This window comes from Arvicanthis niloticus, chromosome 6, assembly GCF_011762505.2.
Source record: "Arvicanthis niloticus isolate mArvNil1 chromosome 6, mArvNil1.pat.X, whole genome shotgun sequence".
NCBI classification, from domain to species: domain Eukaryota; kingdom Metazoa; phylum Chordata; class Mammalia; order Rodentia; family Muridae; genus Arvicanthis; species Arvicanthis niloticus.
In genome coordinates, this window is record NC_047663.1 from 9426987 (window position 1) to 9451583 (window position 24597).

Below are 24597 nucleotides of genomic sequence, written 5' to 3' on the forward strand. Positions count from 1 at the left end.
TATTTTGCACCTTTTAAAAAGATCATTAAAAAGACATTTTATTTCCTACTTTTAGCCCAAAATCTAGTTATACATCCTTATAAAAATAGAAAATAATTAATCTGGAAAATATCCAGCTATTAATATACAACACAGTCTAATCTTATTCCCTTAGAAAGTCTATCATTCATTCCTATAACATTAGTCCATTTGAACACTAGGTACCTACAAAAAACATCTGGAGTCTGGGGTGGGTTGTTTGTTTGTTTGTTTGTTTGTTGTCTGTTTTGTTTTGGTGCTGAGGGTGGAAACTAGACTCTTACATTCAGCTACACCCCCAGCCCATCTGTACGAGTATTCCAGAGACCTGGGCAACTTTTCCCCATGTCAAATAGGAAGCCTTGCTTGTGAAAACTATGTCCTCGTGTCTCCTTGCCAAGGGCTAACGAGTCTCCCTCTGTCCTGGTTTTGCAGACTCAGCCTCCCAGAGCACAGACCTGCACAGTCGCTCTCACCCTGTGTTTACTTTTCTTTCCAACCACATCTGGAGGCCAAAATTTAGAAATTTATTTCCAAGCTTTACAACAGTTTACTGAGTCCGTACGTTAAGGGAAGGGAGGGGAAAGGGAGCCCCTGTGACTTGTCCTGTATAAAATGGATGGGGGTGGGGGGAGGGTTTGGTGGGCAGACCGTAAACCCCAGCCTTGTTTATTAACATCTGTGGCCTGCCTGCCTGCAGACGGTGAAGGCGTGAGCGGACTGTGTTTGTCTTGGAGGTTGAGGCCGGAGAGTTCCATGAAGTGTTCTCCATATATATACAGCCAAGCATCTTTTTTAACCCACCTGAGGCCAAGGGAGGGAGACAAAGACTATTCACAAGTGGAGGGCCCTGTGTCTCATGGCTGGGGGGTGGGGTGTGAGGGGAGGGCAGGGATGGGCAGGGATGGGCATCCAGCCCTGTTTACAGTTGGAGAGGTACAAGTGGGTGGTACAATTCTTGTGACGTACTTGAGGCTTAAAAAAAATGGTCATAAATCTGATGTCTGTCAAACAGGACTGGCATTTTCTTTTCCTTTTACAACCAGGTTTTGTGCGACTAAAATTTTATTTTAATTTTTTTTTTTTCCAATAAGAAGTCCTCACCGGTAGGGTGGGACCCTCCTCCCGGTGCATACTCTAGAGTGTTTGGGAGAAGCTGTGGTCTCTCTTCTCCACTGGAGAAAAGGGACCCTTCCTCACTGTTATGCAGTTTCTGATTTACTTATCGAGGGCAGGATCAGCCCATCAGAATGGATGGACACCCCAAGTTCCGCAGTCAAGAACTTGGTTTGGATTAGCTGGCATTGGGTAGGGCAAAAGCACCCCAGACAAGCCCTTAGCTCTCTCCCTTAGATCCTCCACTAAGTACAGCAGGAACCAAGGGGGCGATTCATAGGGCATCAGTCCAGGGGAAGGGCGTGCTGTCTGTAGCTGCCAGCCACAGGCCCACTACTGCAGAGAAATGTGTTGGGGATGTCCTTCTGAGTGCGTGGTTTGGCTCTACAGAATCTCACGTCTGAGGAGAGTCCGCCAAAGAGAAAGGGCACTTTTTGTGGTCAGAGCTTGGGGCCTGGAGGCAAAGCTTAGACAGAGGGAGTGTGTGCCTGGAGAAGGCGTGGCCCACCAAGGAAGAGAAAGCCCCCATCTGTGAGGAGACCAGCTGCCAGGACTCTCCACGCAGGGAACAGTGAATAACTGTTGGGAAGCTTGGCTCGATCCATCACCCAGGTGTGCCCTGGCCAGTCAGGTGTGTCATTTCATGTCATGTAAAGAAACAGGAGTGTCTCAGTATCCACCTCTGGCTCTACTGCAGCTCACCTATGCCTGTCCGTTGGGAAGGCAGCCCCATCAAAGTGTGTGTGTGTGTGTGTGTGTGTGTGTGTGTGTGTCCCTCGAGCTGTCACCCTCTGCTGAGATGCAGGCTAGGTGCAGGCTGAGACTCCTGTTCTCCTCCCCCATCTACCAGATTTTCAACTTTCATTTTCTTCTGACCCAGCCAAGCTTCGAGTCCTTGGATCTGAAAAGATGCATGCTTTTCAGGGCATTTTTCCTGGCCCCTGGCCACCTTCTGCCTGCTTGGTTCTTGGGGCTTGGTTGTGGAAGGGTGTGAAACAAATTGAGCCAGAGAGGGAAGCTGGAGCTTAACCCAGCTGGGTGGGAGTTCCCTGTGGGCTGTGGGTGGGAGGCGGAGATCTGTCCTCCAGGAGAGACCCCTGGAAGAAACCCAGTCACTGACAGCTGGTACTTTTCCGTTGGTGGGTAGGGCAGGGTGGAGGTGGACTTTGAGCTGTAGACCTAGCAGCCTAGGGATTTTCCAAGGTTTCCGTAGGGAAGTTGTCCTGACTAGGGACAAGGAACCAGGGAGCCTCCATTTTATTTATTTTTAATCCCCCCCAAACACACATTGTGATAAAATGTTGAGTGAGCATGCAAGAGGCTCCCACCAGTGCTTGCCCGGAGTACGGAGGGCAGCGATGGGGTGAGCATCTGAGAGGGCAGCAACTGGGGACTGGGCCCTCTTCCTCTAGAACCAGCTGTGTATTTATGGTTCACTGGTGAGTGTTAGAGGCAGACAGGTGTCAGCGGCTCCATGTCTCTTTCCTCGCCTTGCAAAGAAAATCAGAATTCGATAGCCTCACGGTGAGTTCTCATGGCTCTATGTGTCTCAAGGCTAGTTTGTTTTTTGTTTTGACCTTTTCTAGATTTTCTGTGCCCTACAGTGTAACCTTGAAGTGGGTCCACACCATTTATGTATACGTGGAGGCCAGGTAGCAGTCAGTTCCCAGGGTTAATTTATATGATTGATTTGGCTGTGTTCTCTTACTGTTTCCTCAGAGGGGACGGAGACTTTGGAAATATGGAATATGGCTAGTGCTTTCTTCGATTGTCCCTGACTAGCGAGCTAACTTAGGGTGGTATTATAATAGCTTACCAGGTTGATGGGATGAAAACACACCAGAGTCAGAATGGCTTAGAAACCATCAGCAGATCTGGACACTGGGATCCGTGATATCAAGGAAGCTGTCATGCACACAACTCTACACATCCGCCTGGCTTCCGGTGGAGTTCTGTTTCTGGTGGTCTTTAGCACTTCTTGGAACGTTTCTAGAACGTTTCTAGAATATATATATATATATATATATATATATATATATATATATATATATTTGAATTTCATATTGAATTTCAATTGAATTTCATATTGAATTCCAATGCTACCTTTCCTTAGCATGGTTTCATCTTGACTAGTGACATCTACAGGGACTATTTTTTTCCCTATAAAGCCACATTCTCAGGAGCAGGAGGCCTTCAGCATGTAATTGTGTGTGACTGGATACAGCTCACTCTGTAACAAATGACAAATGACCAACCTTCACAACAAAAGCATAGATGGGGCTCACACTTAACGTCTCCCAAGTAATAGCCCATCAAGGCGAGTGAGTTCCTTGGGTAAAAAACCCTGTCATGTGTCCAGGAGGAAGTTAGTATTTTATGGGAGACGAGGAGAAGAGCCTTCCCAGAGCTTCCTAGACATGGGCCTCAACGACCTGCACACTACTATTTCAAAACATTTCTCCTGCCTGAATCCACATGTTTTATGTTAAAGCTGTGCATGAAGGGGCCATGCGGTATCCCTGTCATAAGCGAGTCCAGCACTGCATGACAGACAGGATGTGATGAGGTTATAAACAATAGAACCTGTGGCTTTTCCAAGACACTGAGCTTGAGAAGTGCTCTCTCTCCCTTCGCTCTCTCCTCTCTTCCTCTCTCTCTTCCTCTCTTCCTCTCTCTCTTCCTCTCTCCCCTTTCTCCCCTTTTCTCTCCTCTCTTTTCCCCCTCCCTCTCTCCCTCAATCCCTCCCTCCCCCCCCCCCAAGTCAGATGGAAGAGTCATGAAGGACTTCCTGATATCAGATATCAATGTTTTTCCTGAGGTAACCAGGACTGAAAGAGACTATAGATAGAGAAGAAGGCCTTCTGGTGTCACTTGGTGTCATTTATAAGTATGTTGAGTACTCAGGTACCACTAGGTACTCTTATTTAGGGGAATACCAATCCAATCCAACTTCCTCTTTGGGTGGATGAGAAATATAAGTAAGGTTTCCTTGAGATCAAAGCCCAAACTATTGAGATCCCACTGTCAAGCAGTAGGAGGGCTGACTGTAGGCCAGTAGTGAGGGGACGTTTACCAGGGACATCTGTCACTCCTAAGGGAGGCTCCTGCCTTCTAGCACCTAGAGGCTAAGGATGCCACTACCATCCTCTCTTGTATACAGCAGTCTCCACCCCATAGAGGGGTCCAGCCCCAAATGCAGTGCTTGGGTTGATAGACCTGTCCTAGGGAAAGGCTCTTGGCTCGTGTTTGCTTGGTTCTCATCTAACATATCTGTTTCTAAATGCTCTAGCACAATAACATGGGTTGCTCTGTGCAAACAGTGGATGTTCTCATCTCTAACCTCCAAGGTTCCCAAACTCACGCGGTACTGGAGGGAAGCCTCTGATTCCCTCCTCTTTGTTCTTATTCTATAGTGTTGCCATTTGCTTACCTTTCAGCTTGAGTTTCTGGTTATAGCACAAGCCTGTAAAAAAAAAAATATATATATATATATATATATATGTATGTATGTACATGTATATATGTGTATATATATGTACATGTATATATGTGTATATATATATGTATATATATATATCTATATATATATACACACACATACACACACACACACACCAGCAAAGAAAATGTCATGCGAAGGGCCTTTCTAATGTCCATTTAATATTTTAAATATGTGTATATCCACTCCTGGCTAAAGCTTCTTTCACTTTAGAGTTTTCTGATAAACTTCAGGAGGCCCGTAGCCACTGCTGACCCATGCTTCCGCTGGTAGAAGATCTATCCTTTCCTCTCTCTGCTGGCCTTTCTTCTGAATTCACAGATCTCCAACCTTACCCCATCCCTACCTCCCTACTTGGTTCTCATGTGTCTCTGGATACCCCAGGGGGAGACAGGAAGGATGAGGAGCAATGATCCAGGTCCAGCTGATGGAGCTGATAAAGTTTGTGAATGTGGAGCCGGCCCTGAGCTCCCTTGGGGTGCCTCTCTCTCAGCTGTCTGGCTCCTTTTCCACATCTGTTATGTTCCTCTCAGTCTCTTTGGAGCCAGTTGACTGTCTGTTACCTGGATGCCTGGTGCCTAAGGCAGTGTAGCTAGAAGATTCTTCCCAACCAAATAGGCCCAATAATAGCCAATGTAACCATGAGACAAATAGCCTGGTGGCTGTCCCTTCCTGACCAGTCTGCCTCCACTTTCTCCCCCAGCCACACATGCACAATGAACATGTTATATGCTAAGTAATGTTATATGCAGTGCACGTACATGCGTGGAACCCATTATGACCCATGTCACATAATATGAATATTGGCTGTAGGAAAGCATTTGACCGCTGAGCCATGTCCTCGGTCCTTAGATTTATTCGATTTATTCTAGGCTGGTTTTTAACTTATGATCTTCCCTCAGCTGGAGAAGCTGGGATGTCAGGTACGTTCCATTATACCTGACTGACTGGTTATGTAAAGTTTTATTGTTATTCCGTGTGCATGCTTTGGGAGACGTGTGCCATTGCACATCTATGACGGTCCCAGGACAACTTTGTGGAGTAGATTCTCTCCTTCCATGTTTCTGTGCACGCTATGGCTAGAGGTCAGTTGGCCAGCCCAGTGTGGGAGATGCCTTTCATGAGGAGTCATCTCCCACGCTCTCTCTATGCCATCGTTCTTACTGAACGTTTGACCTTGGGAATTCTGGGACCTGCCTTCTCTTCTTCATGTCTCTAGTGCCTGGATTAATACCTGGCGTAGAGTAGGTGCTCTGTCAAGCCTGAAGCATCTCTGTGGTGTGGAGTTGATTTTAGATACAGGTTTTGCATGCCTATACCTTGTTTGGTGTCATTTTAAGATTGCTTGAAGGCTTTGTGGTTTCTTTTTCTCTCCCTCCCTCCCTCTTTTCTTTTTTTTCAGTACTTCTATGGGCTTAATATCTACTAGGTAATTGCTGCTATAGCTCAAACTACTGAGGTGTACCCCAGACCTTTACCTTTATAATGGATAGATTACTTTAAGAAAATCCCTTTCCCCAGAGGGATGTGTGGCTTCTGCTAGCCGTGCTCATTGGACTGGTGAGTGGCAAAGTGGTCAGACAATATGCAGAGTGGTAGTGGTGTGCATACACAAACCTTGGGCCTCCTTATGGCTGGCCATGGTCATCTCCCAGTTCCTGGGCACCAGCAAGGACAGGGCACCTGTTGAGGGAGTTCAATCTTGAACAAGTCCCGGCTTGTCAGCTGTAGCCAAGTTTCCCTGAAGTGATGACACGTCACTTGCTATCTTGAATGTGGACATTTTTGATGGATGAGGAAAAGGAAGTGCTTTAGAATTACGTTTTCGGAGGTACGAAAGGAACTACTCCAGCTTCCAAACATCAGAGGCAGGATCCAGACTCCTAGTGCAGACACTGTGATTTGCTTTTTTTTTTTTTTTTTTTTTTTTTTTGATGAGTCTGAGAGCTGGGTGTGGTGGTGTGTGCCTATCATCCCAGAATTTGGGATGATCATGATGAGTTCAAGGCCAGGCTGGACTAAATAGTTAGAACTTCTCACAACAAAACCAAACATGAGGAAGCTTGAGAGCCAGAGGGACTTTCATCGACTTTGACCCTCACTCTTGAGGTCGTTCGCCACACTGGGTGTCAGTATAAGAGCTTGTCTGTTGGGCACACAGTAGACCTGGAGAAATGATTGGGAGGCCACTTGGGTTTCAGGAACATGGTGGGATTACAAATATGGCAGAAGGGCCATGGCCACCCTCATTCTCTCTCTCTCTCTCTCTCTCTCTCTCTCTCTCTCTCTCTCTCTCTTTCTCTGTCTCTCTCTTTCTCTCTCTCTCTCCACCCATCTGGACCGCAACCCAGGGACCTGCCTATCTCTGTCCTCAGTCTCACTGTATCATTATTAAGTCAGAATTTACCAATTAGTAAATTAAGACACTTGAAAAAAAAAGAACCAGGGATCCTTGTCAGTGGTTCTCCCTCCTTGATTAAAACACAGCATCTCAAAATGTCAGCCTGTCAGTCACCAGGAAAGCTTGCGGCATGGAAAAGGCGATTACCCAGATGACTTTATAAAAGCATGAGAACTTGCCTGGCCAAACGTTTTAAAATTAATACTGCGAGTTAACTGAATAACTAACTATTCATAGCTCCGAGAGCTCGGTCGGCTTGGGTATCTCTGGCCGAGGCAGATGTTGATCTGGCTTGCTAGGGGACCGTTGGCAGCTGTTGGGGGACCTTGGGGAGCCATAGCATATGTTGATCAGAGATGACGGGTCTGTCTAAGACAACATTGTTCCTGTAGCATCCCGAAGAGTTTCAGGCTAGAAGAAAGGGTTTTACTGCCAAGGGCTCGTTGGGATTAAAGTCTGCTCATTCTTTCATTCACTCTACGTCACGAACAAGCCTCTCGGGGATTTTTTCCCCTGTGTTGCTCTGGGTCACACTGTTTAAATATACCTCCCTGGTTTTCTGTGATCTCATTTTTCCTTAAAATATCACTGGAAAGTGTTTTTGAGTCAAATGTTTTATTTTCCATTTAAACGTGGTAAAACCCAGACACGGGGGCTCCATCTTGGCACCAGGCTGGTGGACCTGGACCTGTGGTACCTTCTGTGGTTCATGGCCTTTAGGGAAATGGGAGCAGCCTGCAGCCACAGTGACATAACAAGCCTGCTGAGGGACACTGTACTCTGTATAGTTGCTGGGTACAAGTACTGGACCACTGGTTGTCTCTCAGAACCCAGAAAAGAGAAAATACCGTGGTTGTGTTCTTCCTCCTCCTCATCTTCCTCCTCATCTTCCTCCTCTTCCTCTTCCTCCTCTTCCTCCTCTTCCTCCTCTTTTTCCTCTTCCTTCTTCAATCCTTCACACAGAATGTTAGTCTCTGTCATTACACTCATGTTCAAAGTTGTTCAAGGAAGTTCTAGTTGAGAGAGCAAAATCAGGCCAAAGTTTGTGACTGTGGATGGAGGCAGACAGGCAGAAACATGACTTGGGAGATTCATGGTCCATCAGAAGCAGCAAGTCTATAGCCTGACAGGAGAGAGGGCTGTGCTATCGTGGACGTTTTTCTCCGTGTCGCTGACCACGGAACGCGGTAACTACTGGTGCTCTTCCTGAGTGATGACCGTGTGCTGCACTGAGCTCTAGATCTCTGTGAGGTCAGTAGTCCACCCCAACAGCCTCCAGATCTCCGTAGAGAAAGGGAACAGACAACCTACCTCATCATCTTCAGCTCATACCCAATGCAGAGCACGTGTGGGAAGTACTGGGCTTCTGACAACAGCTGGGAAGCCAGGCAGCTTCCCTCAGGTGGTAGGGTGTGGGCAAGGCTTAGTGGGTTAAAGAGCAGAAAGACACAGAGGGGGCCCTACAAGTTTGGGGAGCAATGATGGGTGGAGATGCTTACAGGACTTCCTAAGTTCCTCCTCTGTGGCCTCATTGTACCTGAGAAACTGTGTGCGGTCTCTGGCATACAGGTATACAAATCAAATGCTTATTGACTGTAAATCATAAAGAGACTTAGTTTTTTAAAAATTCTTTGGTATACATAGAATTTTACCGTTTATTAAAAGAAGAAAAAGGTGGTAGTCGTCTGGATGTGCTTGCTAACGTTAACGTGAAGAAGCGAGTCTTGGCTGAATACTTAATACCACGGGATGTAGGACATCTTTAGTGTTTTCAGAATTGATGGATGCTTCAATTTTATAACCACAAGCCCTGAGAATGCTCCTTTGTGTATGTTGTAATACAGGGTATCAGAAGTCTGTTTAGGGCCGTTTTAAAAATTGCTGGAAGGTCTGGCCGGATCTCTGGTCAAAACTCATTTAACAATTTTTTTCTTTCATTTTTTTAAATGACTTTATTTATTCTCAAATTATGTGCACTGGTGATTTGCCTGCATGTATGTCTGTGTGAGGGTGTCAGATCCCCTGGAGCTGAAGTTACAGACAATGTCGTGAGCTGCCATGTGGGTGCCGGGAATTGAACCTTTGGCAAAGCAGCCAGTGTTCTTAACCACTGAGCCACTTCTCCAGCCCACATTTTTTTTCTTTAATGAGGCTCAAACAGTGCATTCAAAAATCAAACATTTTTAGCATAGTACAATCCAAAGATACACTTCATTTGGCACTTGCATGCTGAGGAATGGTAACAGGAAAAAAAAAATCAAAAAACAAAAAAACCAAAAACACCGTCTTCCACGGTCAAACTATTATGTTTCCATAAGAGAAGAAAACTTTGCAGGTAGACAGTTCACGTGGCATCCAGCAGTCTGGAGTCTGAGCCGGGCTGCTTTGGACAGTGTCAATGGGTATTATGTCCTGTGGCAGCTATGGGCTGCTGTAGAACTGTGTGACACAACAGGGGTGAATGCTGTCAGGAGCAGACCTGTTCCACACTTGGTCCTTTGAATCAATTCGTGGTCATTTCATGTTCAGAGATCTTTGATCGCCAACCAATCTTTGGCAACCCCTGCCCAGTCACATGGCCCTGCGTAGGTCACAGTACACAGTTCAAAAGCTGTGGTATAGGGAAGCCCTAGAAAGAAGGCTAGGGAGAGGAGTTACCAGCTGCAGATGGGCTGCCATCCATGGAGAATTGGATCTGTATATGGAAGGGTGGTAGGGGACCATGACACCTGCTGAGCAGGGCTTATCGGAGCTGACTGTTGGTTTGGACAGTTACACTGGGAAGACTACACAGAAAGTTCTAGAACAAGCAAGGGGACAGTCAGGGAGTCCCAGTGAGGGACGGCTGCAGCAGGGACATACCACCCACACTTCTGTATTGGAGACTGAGGATTCTAATGCCAATATCTCTCACTAGCCAAGTAACCCTGACAAACTTAGAGCTAATTGTAGCTAACTCACCTGCTCTTAGAGCTAACTCAGCTAACCCACCTGAACTCTCATCCATCCATGTTCAACCATAAAAAGGCCAGTTTCAGGTGCTTTTTACGTCAGGGGGTGGGGGGTGGGGGGCTGTGGGTAAAAAACAGCAAAGCTGTTTGTAGTCCAAGATCTCACAACCACAGGGACAAAAAGACACAAACTAAAATTGAAGCAACGAGTGTCTTAGGGTTTTACTGTTTTGAACAGACACCATGACCAATGCAAGTCTTATAAAGGACAACATTTAATTGGGGCTAGCTTACAGATTCAGGGGTTCAGTCCATTGTCATCAAGGCGGGAGAGTTCTATATCTTCATCTGAAGGCTGCTAGCAGAATACTAGTTTCTGCCCCAACAAGGCCACACCTCAAATAGTGCCACTCCCCAGACCAAGCGTATACAAACCATCACAACAGGTGTGGTCATTTGAGTTTAGCTAAAGTACAGTGAAGAACATGAGAGGTTATACTGCTTGGGTGGCCTGTGGAGTGGGGGTGGGGAGGCCATCATGGAGGGCCTCTCTGAAGAATGCCCTGGGAAGGGAGCCTTTGGGTGTTAAAGTATTTCAGACTGAGGAAATGGCAAGTGTGGTGATACTGGGGTACTAAAGGTCTTAGGGTTTTCCAGCAGAGAAATTGAGCTAGTGAATGAAAGGGTGATGAACAAGCCAAGAAATGACACAGCAGAAGAGGGGAGAGGGTGGGAATGTGCACCCTACTTTAATGTACTCACCTAGTATGTATGAAGACCAGACTTTGAGTCCTAACACTGCATTCACTGGTCTTGGTAGCATACACCTGTAATCCCAGCACTGTGGAGTAGTGGTAGGAAGATCGAGAGTTCGAGGCCATCCTCAGGCATATAGTAAGTTTGGGGCTTTCCTGGGCTATGTGAAAGCCTTTCAGAAATTGGGGTGGTGGTGAGGAAAGAGGAAGGGGACAGGAATGAATTGTTAGTGGAACTGAGTAATACTTACAAAGGCATAGTAAACACTCAATAAATGACATTATTATTAAAGAAATGACCCATTTCCGAGGTCAACATGGGCCTGCACTGTTGGGATGGCCATGGGAGCAGAGGAAAAGATACATCATGAGAAAGAGCAGAAGTCACCAGAGATGCTGATTAGTTTGATATCAGAAGAGGGCTTCCCATCAGATGAGAGAGAACAGGGAGCCCTCTCCCAAGTCAAGGGCAGCATTAGGTGATACGTGTGGGTGTAGTGAACCTGAGAGTGTGGTGATTGCCTCCTCAAAAGAGACCAGGAGCAGGTAAGAAAGGGGAGAGAGGAAAAGTCCTGCCTTATGATGGAGGGCGCAGAGCTTCAGAGTGGGAGTCCCAAGGGAGCTCCCTCATCACCATGCCCTGCATGGAGGACTCAGGACCTTGCCTCTCCATCTGAGACCTCTCTTTTCTGTGTCACGTGGGTAGCAGGCCTCTCAGTCTTCCCGGTGGGGTCTCTGCAGCAGTCCCAGGAGCACATTCTCTGCTGCCAGCCAGGGCTATGTGACAGGCACAGGGAAGTGCTTGTAAGTTCTGAATGGAAACACAGGTATCAATCACCAGGACTCTTTGTCACACACAGGAATTTAGAAAATGCCATGGAGCCGGTTGAGTCTACCCTGTGGGCTGTTCCCTAGGTTAGGATTCACAGTCAAGGTCACAGTTCAGGCCAATATAGACTGGTTATTTCACTAGAGACGGCCACCTCTGTCCCCACAGCATTAACTGCTTCTGAGATGCTAGGTAGCATTGCCATTGGGTCCAGCTGTCTCCTTGTCTCTCTCTGGGTCATGCCACAGGCCTAATGGTAGGGAGCCCTTGCCATACCTCATGTCAGACCCAAACCTGAACTCGAGCATGCAGCTTCCCGACAGTGACTTCCACACTGTTTGTCTAGCAACCTTGCAACTTCTATTTTATGCTTTTATTTTATTTTTTCATTTTTTAAAAGATTTATTTATTCATTTATTTATTCATTTCTTTTATCTGCATTGTCATTTTGCCAGCATGTGCATCTGGGTGGGGGTGTCAGATCCCCTGGAACTGGAGTTATAGACAGATGTGAGCTGCCTTGTGGGTGCTGGGAATTGATCCCAGGTTCTCTGGAAGAGCAACAAGTGCTCCCAACCTCTGAGCCATCTGTCAAGCCCTATTTTATCCATTTTTTAAAGGTACATCTACTGTTTTATTTCCAGTTTAGAACAACACATACTTCATCTTATTATTTTTTAATATTATCGTAGGATTTATTTTTCTTCACAGAGCACTTTAGGTATGCAGAGATGAGAAAACAAGTCACCCATCAGTTTAACACCCAGAGATGAACAGGAGGATCTTTTGCTTTCTCATTCAGCATTTAAATGGTCTGTGCATTTCTGAAGTATTTATGGTAATAGAAACAGATAGCAGTTACCAGTTACTTACTATGGGCCAGGGAATATGGGCAAACACTGAATATATTTAATTTACTACAACAGAGGAACAAGCATGATCCTGTCTTTAAATACAAAATAACAATTATGGATGGGGCCTGGGGCTGTAGCTTAGTGGTAGAGCTCTTGCCTAGCATGCATGAGGCCGTAGGTTCAATCCCCAGTACTGCTACACAAAAAAAAAAAAGGAAGAAAGGAAGAAAGGAAGGAAGAAAGAAAGACAGAAAGGAGGGAGAGAGGGAGGGAAGGAAGGAAAAGTTATGGTTATGGACGGCTTACAGCTTAAAGCCCCCATGCTTTAATCGAGATGATATCCAGAAAATACCATAGAGGCTAGTGGTCAAGTTAAGACTTCGCCCTTCAACCCTCTGCCTCCAGGACTCATGCACGTGTGACAAGATTGATAAGGTGACCACTCCTGGGGCATCCCCTGTGTCTTTGCCACCTCTCTCGGCTCCTTGTGCACCTGCTTGCCCTCCACTCAGGCCCTGAAATGTCAGACAGCACTTTAGAATGAGCTGGTGTCACTGACTGGCTATCTCCATCCTCCTAAGACCCCCACAGCCTTATTGATTCAGAACAGGTGGTGTGATCCTTTTCCGAGAGAATACACGCTTGCATTGATGTTGTGGGATTGGAATCTAAGGTTCTGCTTGAGCCCTAGAATGACTGTGATCTGGCTGGCACTGCCTTTGTTCATTCTCGTCTTCCTGTTCACAGCTCCCAAATGAGCCATCCAGACTCCTCACGGCCTAAGCACATGCAAGAACATCTTTTCATCGCTGTAACTCAGACATGAACACATACATGTGTACACACACACAGAGACCACAGTACCAATGGATGTATGTTTTAAGTAGGTGAGGTTAGCTACTTATGGTAAACCCTAGTTTACAATGGAATGCTTTGTTCCCACGCCAACATGAAAAAAACAAAATGCCATGCCATCCCCTCCCCATGCAGACCTGGAAAGGCATTCTGTGCTCTTAGCCAACCTGGTCTGATAGAGGCACACACAACTAATTTCATGGGTAGATTTCAGAGTTATTAAAGTTAGAGAAAATCACCTCAGCCCCCGAATGCAACTCAAGTCTAACAGCCTCCCATAGACAGCCTGGTAAGAGTGTAGCTGTGACTTCTTTCTCCTTGACCAAGACCTTGCCTTCAAAGCTCTGGACATGTTTTGGGTATCTGGGTTGGCTAAAGAGTTTGCCTAGGAAATTTCTTCCCTAAGAGGGATCCCCAGAAACACACATACACACACGCTTGTTTTTGTATTTTGTAAGATGAAGGATAATCACCCCTTGGGCTCAACATGCCCACACATTTAGATACTAATTCCTTGGTAATTTAGCTCTGTAATAAGGGCCCGGGTACAAACTCCTATTAATGACCTGTCCTGTGGTGGTGGTGGTGTATGGAGAAGTGTGTGTGTGTGTGTGTGTGTGTGTGTGTGTGTGTGTGTGTGTGTGTTCTCCAAGTAGACTCTCCAGAGCTGACTGGAATAACTAGGAGGTAAAGGCTACCTGGGAAGGTCAGTTCATTTGCTGACCTTGGACTCTGTTAGTGTATACTAATCGGTTCCTTTCTTTGGGATGCCCCGACTTCTCTACCCTGTGAAAAATCTTGCATCTTTGTTGGGAAAAAGCATCCATCTCTGCATTACGGTGTCCCTCCTGCTTGCTGCTGTGTTTGAGTGTGGCTGCACAGGGCAGGTCGTGGGAAGGATCTCTAGGCAGCTGGCTCATCTGAAAGCCGGGGCCTGGTTGGGGTGGGGAGGGCGGGCAAGAGAGGAGGCCTTTCTACCCTCCCTCAGGAAGAAAATAAAAGAGATAAATGAAACCCTAATCCTGACCCAGGGGCGAATCCCAATAAAGATCCAGGTTAATTCTTCCTGCCGATGCAACCCTCGGATTCATTGTGAGAATTAGAGCGTTCTGAACACTAATTTGCCAGATGAGATTGTATAATTATCTTTTATAGGCCTGAGTGTGGTGTAGGCTTGGTGTTTGTGCTGCAGGGGCTGAGTGCCTGCCTATGTTTGGACTTCAGAAGTCCCTCCTGCCAGGCCTGAGCATCTCACCTACAGGTGGGGGTGGGAGCTATGGTCTCTGTGATCAGGTAGATCCTGCAGGGTTTAAAACTCACCCCCCCCCCCCCCCCCGTGTACTTGCCCATGATAAAACAGGGAAGATTTAAATGGAACCACAGGAAGGGGGCATTAACCCCACGTAAGGCCATAGTAGGGGCCAGATTCCTGACTGGAGTGGGCATCTTCCAGAAAGATCCATCTATGAAGCAATAGTGAGAGACATTCAACAGGGTGTCTCAGCAAAGCCCACCAAATTTGGAGAGTGTGAAGAAGCATATCATTTCAATGCCAGATTGTGATTGATAGTTATGCTTTTATGATTTCACAGTTCCCTTCCACCATAAAAAATATTTATATTAAACTTTTATGGCTACAATTGTATAAGGATGATTAGTATCCAGGCTGGACCCGTTACCTAAGCATTACTGTGACTGTCATTACTATGACTATCACTTGCTCTGGTTTTGGAAGACATGACAGCATCTCCGTGGGCCCAGAAAAGTAACTGTGACCCGGTGGATGTGTTGGACTTGGGGGAGGTTCTGGAAGTGGGACCCAGTGCTGTGGCCTTCAGAGAGCTTCTTGACCAGTTTTGTAGAAGTCGCTCCAATGGCATATTTCTTATTTATTGTAATATAAAAAAAAATCACATTCATGTGACACTTGGTTTGAGCATATGAAGGGATTGTGAGGGAACTGATTTGGGTTGAAATTGCAAGGTGCAGGCAGAAGAGAGGCCTGATGAGATCTGACCAGGTGTCAGCTTCATCCAGGCCCTGCCCATTCTTCTCTGTGGGAAAGGGGCAGGAAGGACCATGCTGACATAGTAGGAGGTATATGCAAAGCTAAGCAGAGCTCCCAGGGCCAGGGACAGTCAGTCTTCCTGGGTAGTCAAGCATGCTCCCTCTCTCTTTGTCTTCCCATCCCCTCCCTCCCTCCCTCCCTCCCTCCCTCCCTCCCTCCCTCCCTCCCTCCCTCCCTCCTTTCCTTTGTCTCTCCCCCATCTCTGTCTTTCTCTAACTCTGTCTCTGTCTCTCTCTGACTCTCCCTGTCTCTGTCTCCCTCCCTCTGGAAGGATCAGAGGGCCAGGCCGCCTCGGAGAACATAGAGAAGCAAATGTTCAGTGGAATGCAGAGATCCCTTGAGATATACAGCTGTCTACAAATGGGTCTCTTGGGCTGTGAGCCCAAACTTCCTGCATACCTTGCACTCCACAGTCCCCAGAAGGGGAGCTGAAGAGAGGTTGTGGGTGTCTTACCTGAGTTCCTGGGCATGTGGGAGGATGTAAGGGGGTGTCTTTGAGCTCAGGCTATTTATTTACTATGTATCAAGGACTCCAGCCTTGGGTTCTCCTGGGACACATTAACAATGGGGATTCTAGGCTATGGAGATTGTTGCCCAGTGGGTAAATACTTGTCACACACCCACATGAAGACTTGAGTTGAAATTCTGCGAACCCATATAAAAGCAGCAGTGCAGGCCTCTGAAATCCAGTGTTCTACCATGAGTGGAGAATTCTTGAAAGCTTGTGGGTCAGCTAGCCTAGTGTCCAAAGAAGGTAGGCAGTGGGAGACCCTGTCTCAAGCAAGATGGAAGGTAAGGAGTGATGCTTGAAATTGTCCTCCAGCCTCTGTAAGCATGCGCATCATGGCACACACACACACACACACACACACATACACACACACACACACAAACACACAGTATAATTTTAAATGTAGATTCTCACATTACTACCTATGCGCCATGAATTCCCTTTAGATGGATATCTAGCAGATCTTCAGAATCACTAAGGACATCGTAGGAGGTCTCCTCCCAGTGTCCAGGCCTCACTGGAGACCAGTCAGGACCACTGACATAGTTTAGGCCTCAGTATGATTTTACAGAAGCCTAGGGGAACGGCGACCATTCCTCTCTCCAGGATACTCTACAACCATGTAACCTCAAGAAGACTCCGGCCCAGGGTTCTGACCCACTGCTCTCTCTCCTCTCCCCCATTAAATTGACTGAAGTGAGACTTCACAGGGCATCGTGAGGACTATAAATTGCCTGATGTTAAAATGAATTCAGCCCTCTACCAGAAGGAGGGTCAAATCTAAAACCGTCTCTATTCATTTGGGGGTCTAGCTTGAATAAGTTTATGGGATGCGTTCTACCTAATAATAAAAGGAGAATGGGTGGATGTGGGGTCACTTTGCAGGAAGCAGGAGTGGGAATCTTGTGATGGTTTGTATATGCTTGACCTGGGGAGTGGCAGCATTAGAAGGTGTGGCCCTGTTGGAGTAGGTGTGGCCCTGTTGAAGTAAGTGTGTCACTGTGGGTGTGGGCTTAAGACCCTCATGCTAGCTTCCTGGAAGTCAGTCTTCCACTAGCAGCCTTGAGATGAAGATGTAGAACTCTCTCAGCTCCTCCTGCTCTGTGCCTGCCAAGATGCTGCCATGTTCCCACCTTGATGATAATGGACTGAACAACCTCTGAACCTGTAAGCCAGCCCCAATTAAATGCTGTCCTGTTAAAGACTTGCTTTGATCATGGTGTCTGTCTACAGCAGTAAAACCCTGACTAAGACAAATCTGTTTTAGATGCAAGGTAGCCTGCGGTTCTGTTCACTTTCTGGGAATGCATTTTCTATTTCTGTCAGTTAGCTAATGAGGTTACAGGTATGATACTCCTCTAGGGGCAAATGGTCAGTTTTCTCTTCCCCATAGTCAGGAACCTATTGCGGGAGGCTGAGCTGCTAGCCCAGATGCTGAAGCACTTGGCTTATAAGCCTGAGGATCCAAGTTCAATCCCCAGCACCATCACTCATGTATAAAGTACTTGTGAACCCAGTGCTGGGAAGGTAGAGGCAGGTAGCTTCCCGAAAGCTCACTGTTCAACAAGCTTTGCCTAATTACTTGGCCCCAGGTCCTGTGGGGAGATCCTGTCTCAAAAAATAAAATAAAATAAAATAAAATAAAAATAAGGTGCGTGATTCCTGACGCATGACACCTGAGTTTGATCTCTGGCCTCTACACACATGGTCACAAAGACATATACACACATGTATCTACAGGAACTTGAATATGCAGAACCTATTGCGTTTGAGGCCCAAGGCTGGTCCTCGGGTAAGTTCATGCCTGTGATAGTGGGATGCAGGCCCTGTAAACAGTTACTGGAAAGGCTCTGTGGTGCAAGAGGCCCCCCCCTCCCCCATCTGACCTCTGGCTGGGGGGGAGGGGGGGTTGTTGGCTGCAGAGAACCAGCCCTGCTCTGTCCTCAGGAACTCAGGGACCCAGGGTGGTGATATGTGAATGTGCGCTCCTCAGCCACCCAAACAATTCTTTCCCTTGTGTTGAAGGTTACCAGTTTTCTGTTTCAAGTCCAATTGTATTCTTTTCCCCTCTTGTCTGTCTTCTCTCTGTTTTCATTTGCCAACCGAAGGGTCTAGAGTGATTTCTTTGAGCCTAATGACGGGGACGGCTTAGAATGGCGCTATTATCTTTAAACACCGTTTGAAATACTACTCTTCCTGGTGTCTGAATTAGATTGAACAGAGGCCGGATTTAAAGATTAAATATCTGTTTTAACAGCAACAACAACAGCAACCCTGCTGATACCTGCACATTTGTCAGGAATTACCTGAACTAACTCACACTCTGGCTACCCACAAGGGAATGCAGAATGCATAGCAGTTAGCGGTATATAAGGTCGTGTTTACTGGAGTGTGGTAGAGGCTAGGTGTGGAGCCTGTACAAAAAAAAAGCTGGGAGTTGGGAGTAGTGGTACATAACTGCATACAACATATAAATGTACACTTACATAAACACACAGACGTGCAGCTGCATATGACATGAACATGTGCACATATGAACGAATACACGTGAATACACACATGTGCACCTATGAAAGGTCCCGCTCAAACTAGACCAGCTCAGTGTTCAGCCATCCAGCGTTTTGCTCTCAAGGTCAATCGCGAATACCTTGACAAAAGATCACCTGCATTTAGTTGTGTTTAGTTCATTCTAGGTTTCGTTTACCTATTAGGCCACATATTTTTTTTGAAAGTGGTTTTGAATTTCTCATGACCCCCAACTGAGTGGATTTCCTCTGAACTCTCAGGCTTCTTTGCATAGTCAAGAATGATTAGCAACTGTCAGCCAGATGAGGTGGCTCGTGCTTATAATCTTGGCACTTGGGAAGCTAAGGTACAAGGTGTGTGAGTTCAAGGCTGGTCTGGGCAACATAGTGAAAGCCTGGTTTGCAAATGAATGGATGAATGAATGAATAAATGAATGAATGGTAATTGTAACCCTTAAGCTCCTATGTTCCTAAAAGGCCTGATGTTCAGGGTTTACCCCCACCACATGGTGAACCTAATGATGGTATATTCAGAATCACCCTGCTTCCAGATTAACCCTCACCTTATTGTTCTAGGTGAAACCAGAGCGTCTGCCTTTGTGGAACAAGGACAAGAGAAAGGTAAGTTGCGTGTGGATATCTTAGTACAGCTGGGTCCTTCCTTCAGGAGTAGAGTTGTGTTCCTTTGTAGACACATCCCTAATACCTCCTCGTGTCTAGCCAGAGCGCAGGCAAAAGGGAGCGCACAGGGGCTTTGCACTTTGATGTCGGAGTGGGGTTAGGCAGTTGGAAATACAGCAAGACTCTGCTCAGTGCTCTCCAGATTCTCACCGAGGTCAACATAATTGCTCACACCTTTCATAGCTCTAGCAGATAGGTCTCAGTATGCTCAAAGGCCCACCTGAGGGAACTGAGGTAGTTACATGCCTAAGATAGTGTGGGTTTGGGACTCAAAGCCAGGTCTATATCTTTGCTGTTCGGTATGGTTGAGGGCCTGCTCCCCCAACACATTCTTGCTACCTATCCTTCACAGAAGTCATTGAAGGGACAGTCTTGCAGAACACGGGGAGAATCACCAGGCAGGTGACTCCAGGCCTGTGTACACAGGAGGTAGGCAACAGGTGGATCACACCTGCTGCCCTTCAGGAGCACAGAGACTACCCGCAGGATTAAACAGGACCTCAGAGTTTTCTGGAAAGCTGCCGACCCAAGTCTGGTCCTAATAACGCTGGATGTAGAACACACGGCACTCCCTTTACCCAAGAGCTGGCTTTTCCCATAGCTGTCTAGAGTCTTCCATCTTCCATAGTTACAGCAAGTCTGGCCATAAATCCTGAGTGGGAAGCTCAGAATATAGGCAGGTTTGTCTAGAGGTACCAGCTCATCCCTGTATCTTCTACGGAGCCTGGGAAATGGGGTGCTGGGGGTGAGAACGGGGCTGGAACTGGACAGGTCATAAGAGGAGTACAGAGTAACACTTTGCCTGGTTCCTGGGACAGATGCGACATTTGACAAGTGGCAGTATTTGGTTTTTTTTTTCCTTGCTTCAGTCTCGACAGTTCTGGATTTGATGGCGAATTAATTTGTAAGCTCCAGTTTCCTCTGTTAAGATGGTGATGTTAAGTCCTGCTTCTTGGGAGACCAGACATCGAATGAGATGGGACAAAAACCAAGGCCTACTTGTGTTCAGAGTCCTGACAATAACACAGAGTCTGTCCCCAAGCCTACTCCTCTCTCCTTCCAGATACGCTCTGGTTTTGGCCCTTGAAGAACTGGCTGGGGTACCCATAATCTGCTCCGACCTGGGGGTTTCAGTCTCTCCTCCTAAAATAATCCTGTTTGCATCGTTCCTAAGTCTCTTCTTTAAACCTAGTATTCCATGCTCACTTGATGCCTCTAAGAAAGCCATCGTAACTCCCCCTTTATAGTCCCAGCATCCATGTCTCCTTGGATAGACCATCTCCTGCTGCACCATTTCCTAGTGCCCCTGCTTTGCATCTCACTCACAAAGACATGATCCTTTCTGCTCTCTGCACCCCCACATCCTTTCTTCCTGCATCATCTGTGGCCATCGTCTTTATAAAACTCATAACCACACATGTCCCATGGGGTGGCTCCTTCACCCGGCCCTTCAGGATGTCCCCCACAATGCTGTCTCTGAATCTTCACTGGGCTCTAGGCAGTAGGCGTGGAAGGGCATCTTGTTCCTGGGTCTGTGCATCGTATTTCCCAACCTTTCCTGTCTTCACTTCTCAACTGGGGATCCATGGAGCACAGAGAGGTGGCTGGATGACAGTGTGCTCCCTGATGGGACGTTGTCCATGGACTGAAAGACTGTTGTTGAAATATATATATATATATATATATATATATATATATATATATATATATATATATATTTTAGCTGTTGTCTGGGCTTGGTAACTGGAGGGCTGTGTGCATATTAGGGTCAGAGATGGTTAATAAGTGACTTGATGGGGATTTCCAGGAAAACTGCGGGCACTGCCTTTCTGAAAACAGCTCTCCTGTGTTTTATCAGCCTTCGGACTTCCGCCTCAACCAGTGCCAGAGTATCCCATATGATACAGGTTTCTCCCTGGGCCAGAATGGCTGTAATCTGTTCTCTGTTCATCCGTTCAGCAGATGTTCACGGATGTCTACCATCACCGAGAACACACTAGTCAGAGGAATGAACAGAACAGGGTTAATCCTGTTTTCATGGAGCCCACCTTCTCATAGGGAGAGCGCAGGTGATATACAGCAAACTGGGAAAATAACTAAATACTATACAAGCAGCTGACAGTATTGCAGAACGGTATAGAGCCAGGAGATTCGGCTCAGCTGGGAGGAGCGAGGGAGGGCAGGTTCATTAAAGAAAGATGGAGACTTGAAGGAGGGGGTGGAGGAGGGGCCTGCATGCTTTTGGGGAAAGCCCTTGGGACAGAGGGAACAGTGACAGCAAAGGATCAAAGCAGGAGCGAGCGGGGAAGGTGGATTTGATACCCAGAGCGGATGTGGTAAGATCTCTTGCAGCACAAGAGTACCAGACCAGGAAGAGCCTGCAGGGAGCAGAACTGCCCTGGTGAGGTTTTGAGTGACGTATGCTAAGATTTGACTTTCCCTCCCAAGGCCCCCCACCCCCGTGAAGAGGCTGCTATAGAAGCCCATCGAGCAGGTGACTGGGAAGGGGATTCTAAGCTGGGAGGGGTGTTGCTGGTGATGGTGGTGTAGAATACTTCCATCTCCCTTCTGTGGTCCTGTCATAAACAGACAGTGATGATGTCCATGAACTGAAAAAGCATGGTCAGATCTCAGGAGCTTCCACGGCTGCTGAATATAGAATCACCTCTGCATTGGGGTCTGGGCTTACTCAATACTCTGGGTTCACTCCCCACTCCCTCCACACACACCAGCAGGCCTGTCAGCAAAGGAAACGGGAACATGCATAAGAGGAGAGCGTATAAATGCCCACCATCTCCTGTTCTGAACGTGTTCCAGCATGGGTAGATGCTAGAGGGATAACGTCAGGTCACAGAGCTGCTAACGGTGCCGAGGGCGCTCCTGTGTGGGCCCCTCAGATCTCTCAGGGCTGCCCTGGTCTTGCAGCCCCCGTGTCTTCCTCTCACCTTGCTCCTTCCCTTTGAGAACCTGCAGCCTGACAGCTATAGCGATGAACGGGGGGTTAGCCCATCATATGGCAACAGTCGGCAAGGAGAGGCAGGCTCAGCGTGCCCAGTTTACATAAGATGCAGAGGGTAGTTCTTGGGAATGTGTCCATGTGCATCTGACCTTGGTGGTTGCTAGACAATGTCCTGCGTCTGTGTGTGACATGGAAGCTGGGCCTGTAAGGCAATGGATGTGTGGTATCCCAACTGGACACCAGGCATTGTATTCATTGTGCATGTGTGTGTATGCACACATGTTTGTTTGTGTGTATGTGTGTGTGTGTGTGTGTGTGTGTGAGTGTGTGTGCTTCTCCGTAGTGGAAGAGCTAGTTGTTGATCCTGCTGAAGCCTTAGAACACGGGTGCTCAGTTGAAAATGCCTGGAGAAGGAGACAGGAATCTTTGCTTCTGTATTCCTGCCAAGGCCAAGGCCAGGTGTGTTTCTGGGCAACTCCTGAGGACACCTCCCCACCCAGTGCCTTGCCCTGCTGCCTCCGTAATCTTACAGGATTAAACTGCTGGCTCTGTCTACTTCCTTCCAAAGAGCTGTGACATCACTGCCTCTTAGGCCCCAAGGCTCCTGTGTGTGGTGTCAGCAGGAGGAAGGGTAACCGATGAAAACAGTCTGACACCCTGGGAGGACATGCCCTTTCCTCAGCTGCATCTATCATGTGTGGTGGGAAGGGATGGGTAGGGGGGAAGCGGCCACTCAGATGACAACTTCAACTGGTCTGAGAGCTGAGAAGGGAAAAGCTGGGAAAAGCACCATGAGTGTGGGGATGAGCTCAGCCTGGGGCTAGTGTCATCCCAGGCACTTGCAGATGGAACTTCCCCCATGGGATCCAACTGTGAGTCACTGTGGTTGGTGTCCCTGCATCAAGCTTTTTCTCTAGGCCTCCCACTCTTCCCCAGGACATCGTGGTCACAGGTCAGGGCTAGTGATTCACTGGGTACCAGAGCCAACTCTAGGGGTGGAGCCTTCTAGCCTCTCAACCTCCTGGCATGTGGACCCTCGGTGTGATGGCAACAGTTAGGCCGAGTGCTGTCTCAGAGGCTATGTGCAAGACGTGTGGACGGGCGGAAGGCCCTCTCACCCCCGGGGAGGTCAAGCAGAAGCCACAGCAGTAGCAGATGTATTTCAAAAGGCTGTGTGGGAAGTCCAGGGTGCTCCGTGAGACAGCCAGCTGCAGTTGGCTGCAGCTGGCTGAGCCTGATCCCTGGGGTGAACTTGGCAGAGACACCTGGGAGATAGGGGAAGTAACTTGGAGCCCTGGAGTGCACTGCTGGGTACTGAGAGGGCAGAAGGAGTGGAGTTTACCCAAAAGGCCAAGCAAGGCTATGCTGGCAAGACAGCATGATGATAACCCAGTGCACAGTCCAGCTATCGCCTCTCCGGCTTGAGCTTCACCTCTGAATGAAGGAATCATTTGATTTGTTCTCATTGTCTGCCCACAGCTGCCTGGGTCACTGTCCCACCTGAGGGCTACCTGTCTGTCTCACAAAGCCAGTAGCCAGAGAGGAAGTCTGTGGGATAAGAGAAAGAGCAGATCCCCTTACTAGTTGAAGGATGTGTGGTGGTGATTTAAAAATGTACCTGTCTTTTATTTTTATTATTTTTTTTTCCACGTAGCCTCTGGTTTTGCAGAGGAGAAAGAGAGAAAGAGTTGGGTGAATAGGGACCCAGGAGGATCTGGTAGGAGTCCGGGGCAGGAAAAAACATGATTAAAAAACATCGTATGAAAAAAATAAATTAATTAAAACACATGGAGAGGATTGCCTGAGAAAGCATGTGTTCCTCTCCCCTCTGAAGGCCTTCATTTGTGGTTTCTCTCAGAGGTTTACACCAGACTCACCTGAGTAATGAGTGCTGACACTTTGGGCCCAGTGCTCATCTGTCTCTGTAGGAATGCTGCCCAGGTGGAGGACTTGGTTTGCTTCCTGTCAGCCTGCCTTTATCAAGAGCGATAAAACTGACCTTATTTGCATCATGGTTGGGTTCTGTCTTTTGGCTCATCAGTTCTGGACCTTTGCATGCGTTCGTAGTCTTCTGTATGTGTTACATGTGTGTGTGTGGGGGTACCTTTTTATTTCTGTATATATGTATATATGCATACATACATACATATGTATACACATGCATCATATACATATATATATATATATATATATATATATATGCATACATATGCAGTGGGGTATATATGCATGGAAGTCAGAGGACAACTTGTGGGAGTTAGTTCTCTCCTTGTGCCACGTGGGTCCTGAGGTGAGGATTGAGCTTGCATTGAGCTTACCTCATCAGGCTCAGTCACAAGCACTGTTACCCACTGAGACATCTTACCATTACCCTTTCCAATTTTTTTCCACCATTTTTGTTTGAAAGTCAGTCTCTCATTGGTCTGGAACTTCAGTTGTAGTTTAGGCTAGCTGACCTGTGAGCTCCAGGGGTCCCCCAACCCCACTTCTTATCTGACATCTCTGGGATCACAGGGACCCATGCTATGCCTGGCTTTTGCTTGAAAAGCAAGCACTTCACTGATTGAGCTATACA

The 24597-nt window shown here is 47.2% G+C and overlaps 1 long non-coding RNA gene across 1 annotated transcript in view; it reads left to right on the forward strand.

Moving 5' to 3' along the window:
• The window catches only part of LOC143442620 (uncharacterized), a 152880-nt gene that overhangs the window by 111813 nt on the left and 16470 nt on the right, over positions 1 to 24597 (forward strand). The window contains exon 2 of the long non-coding RNA XR_013110936.1: positions 18959 to 19003. This is a non-coding gene — a long non-coding RNA (uncharacterized LOC143442620). The remainder of the gene's footprint in view (positions 1 to 18958; positions 19004 to 24597) is intronic.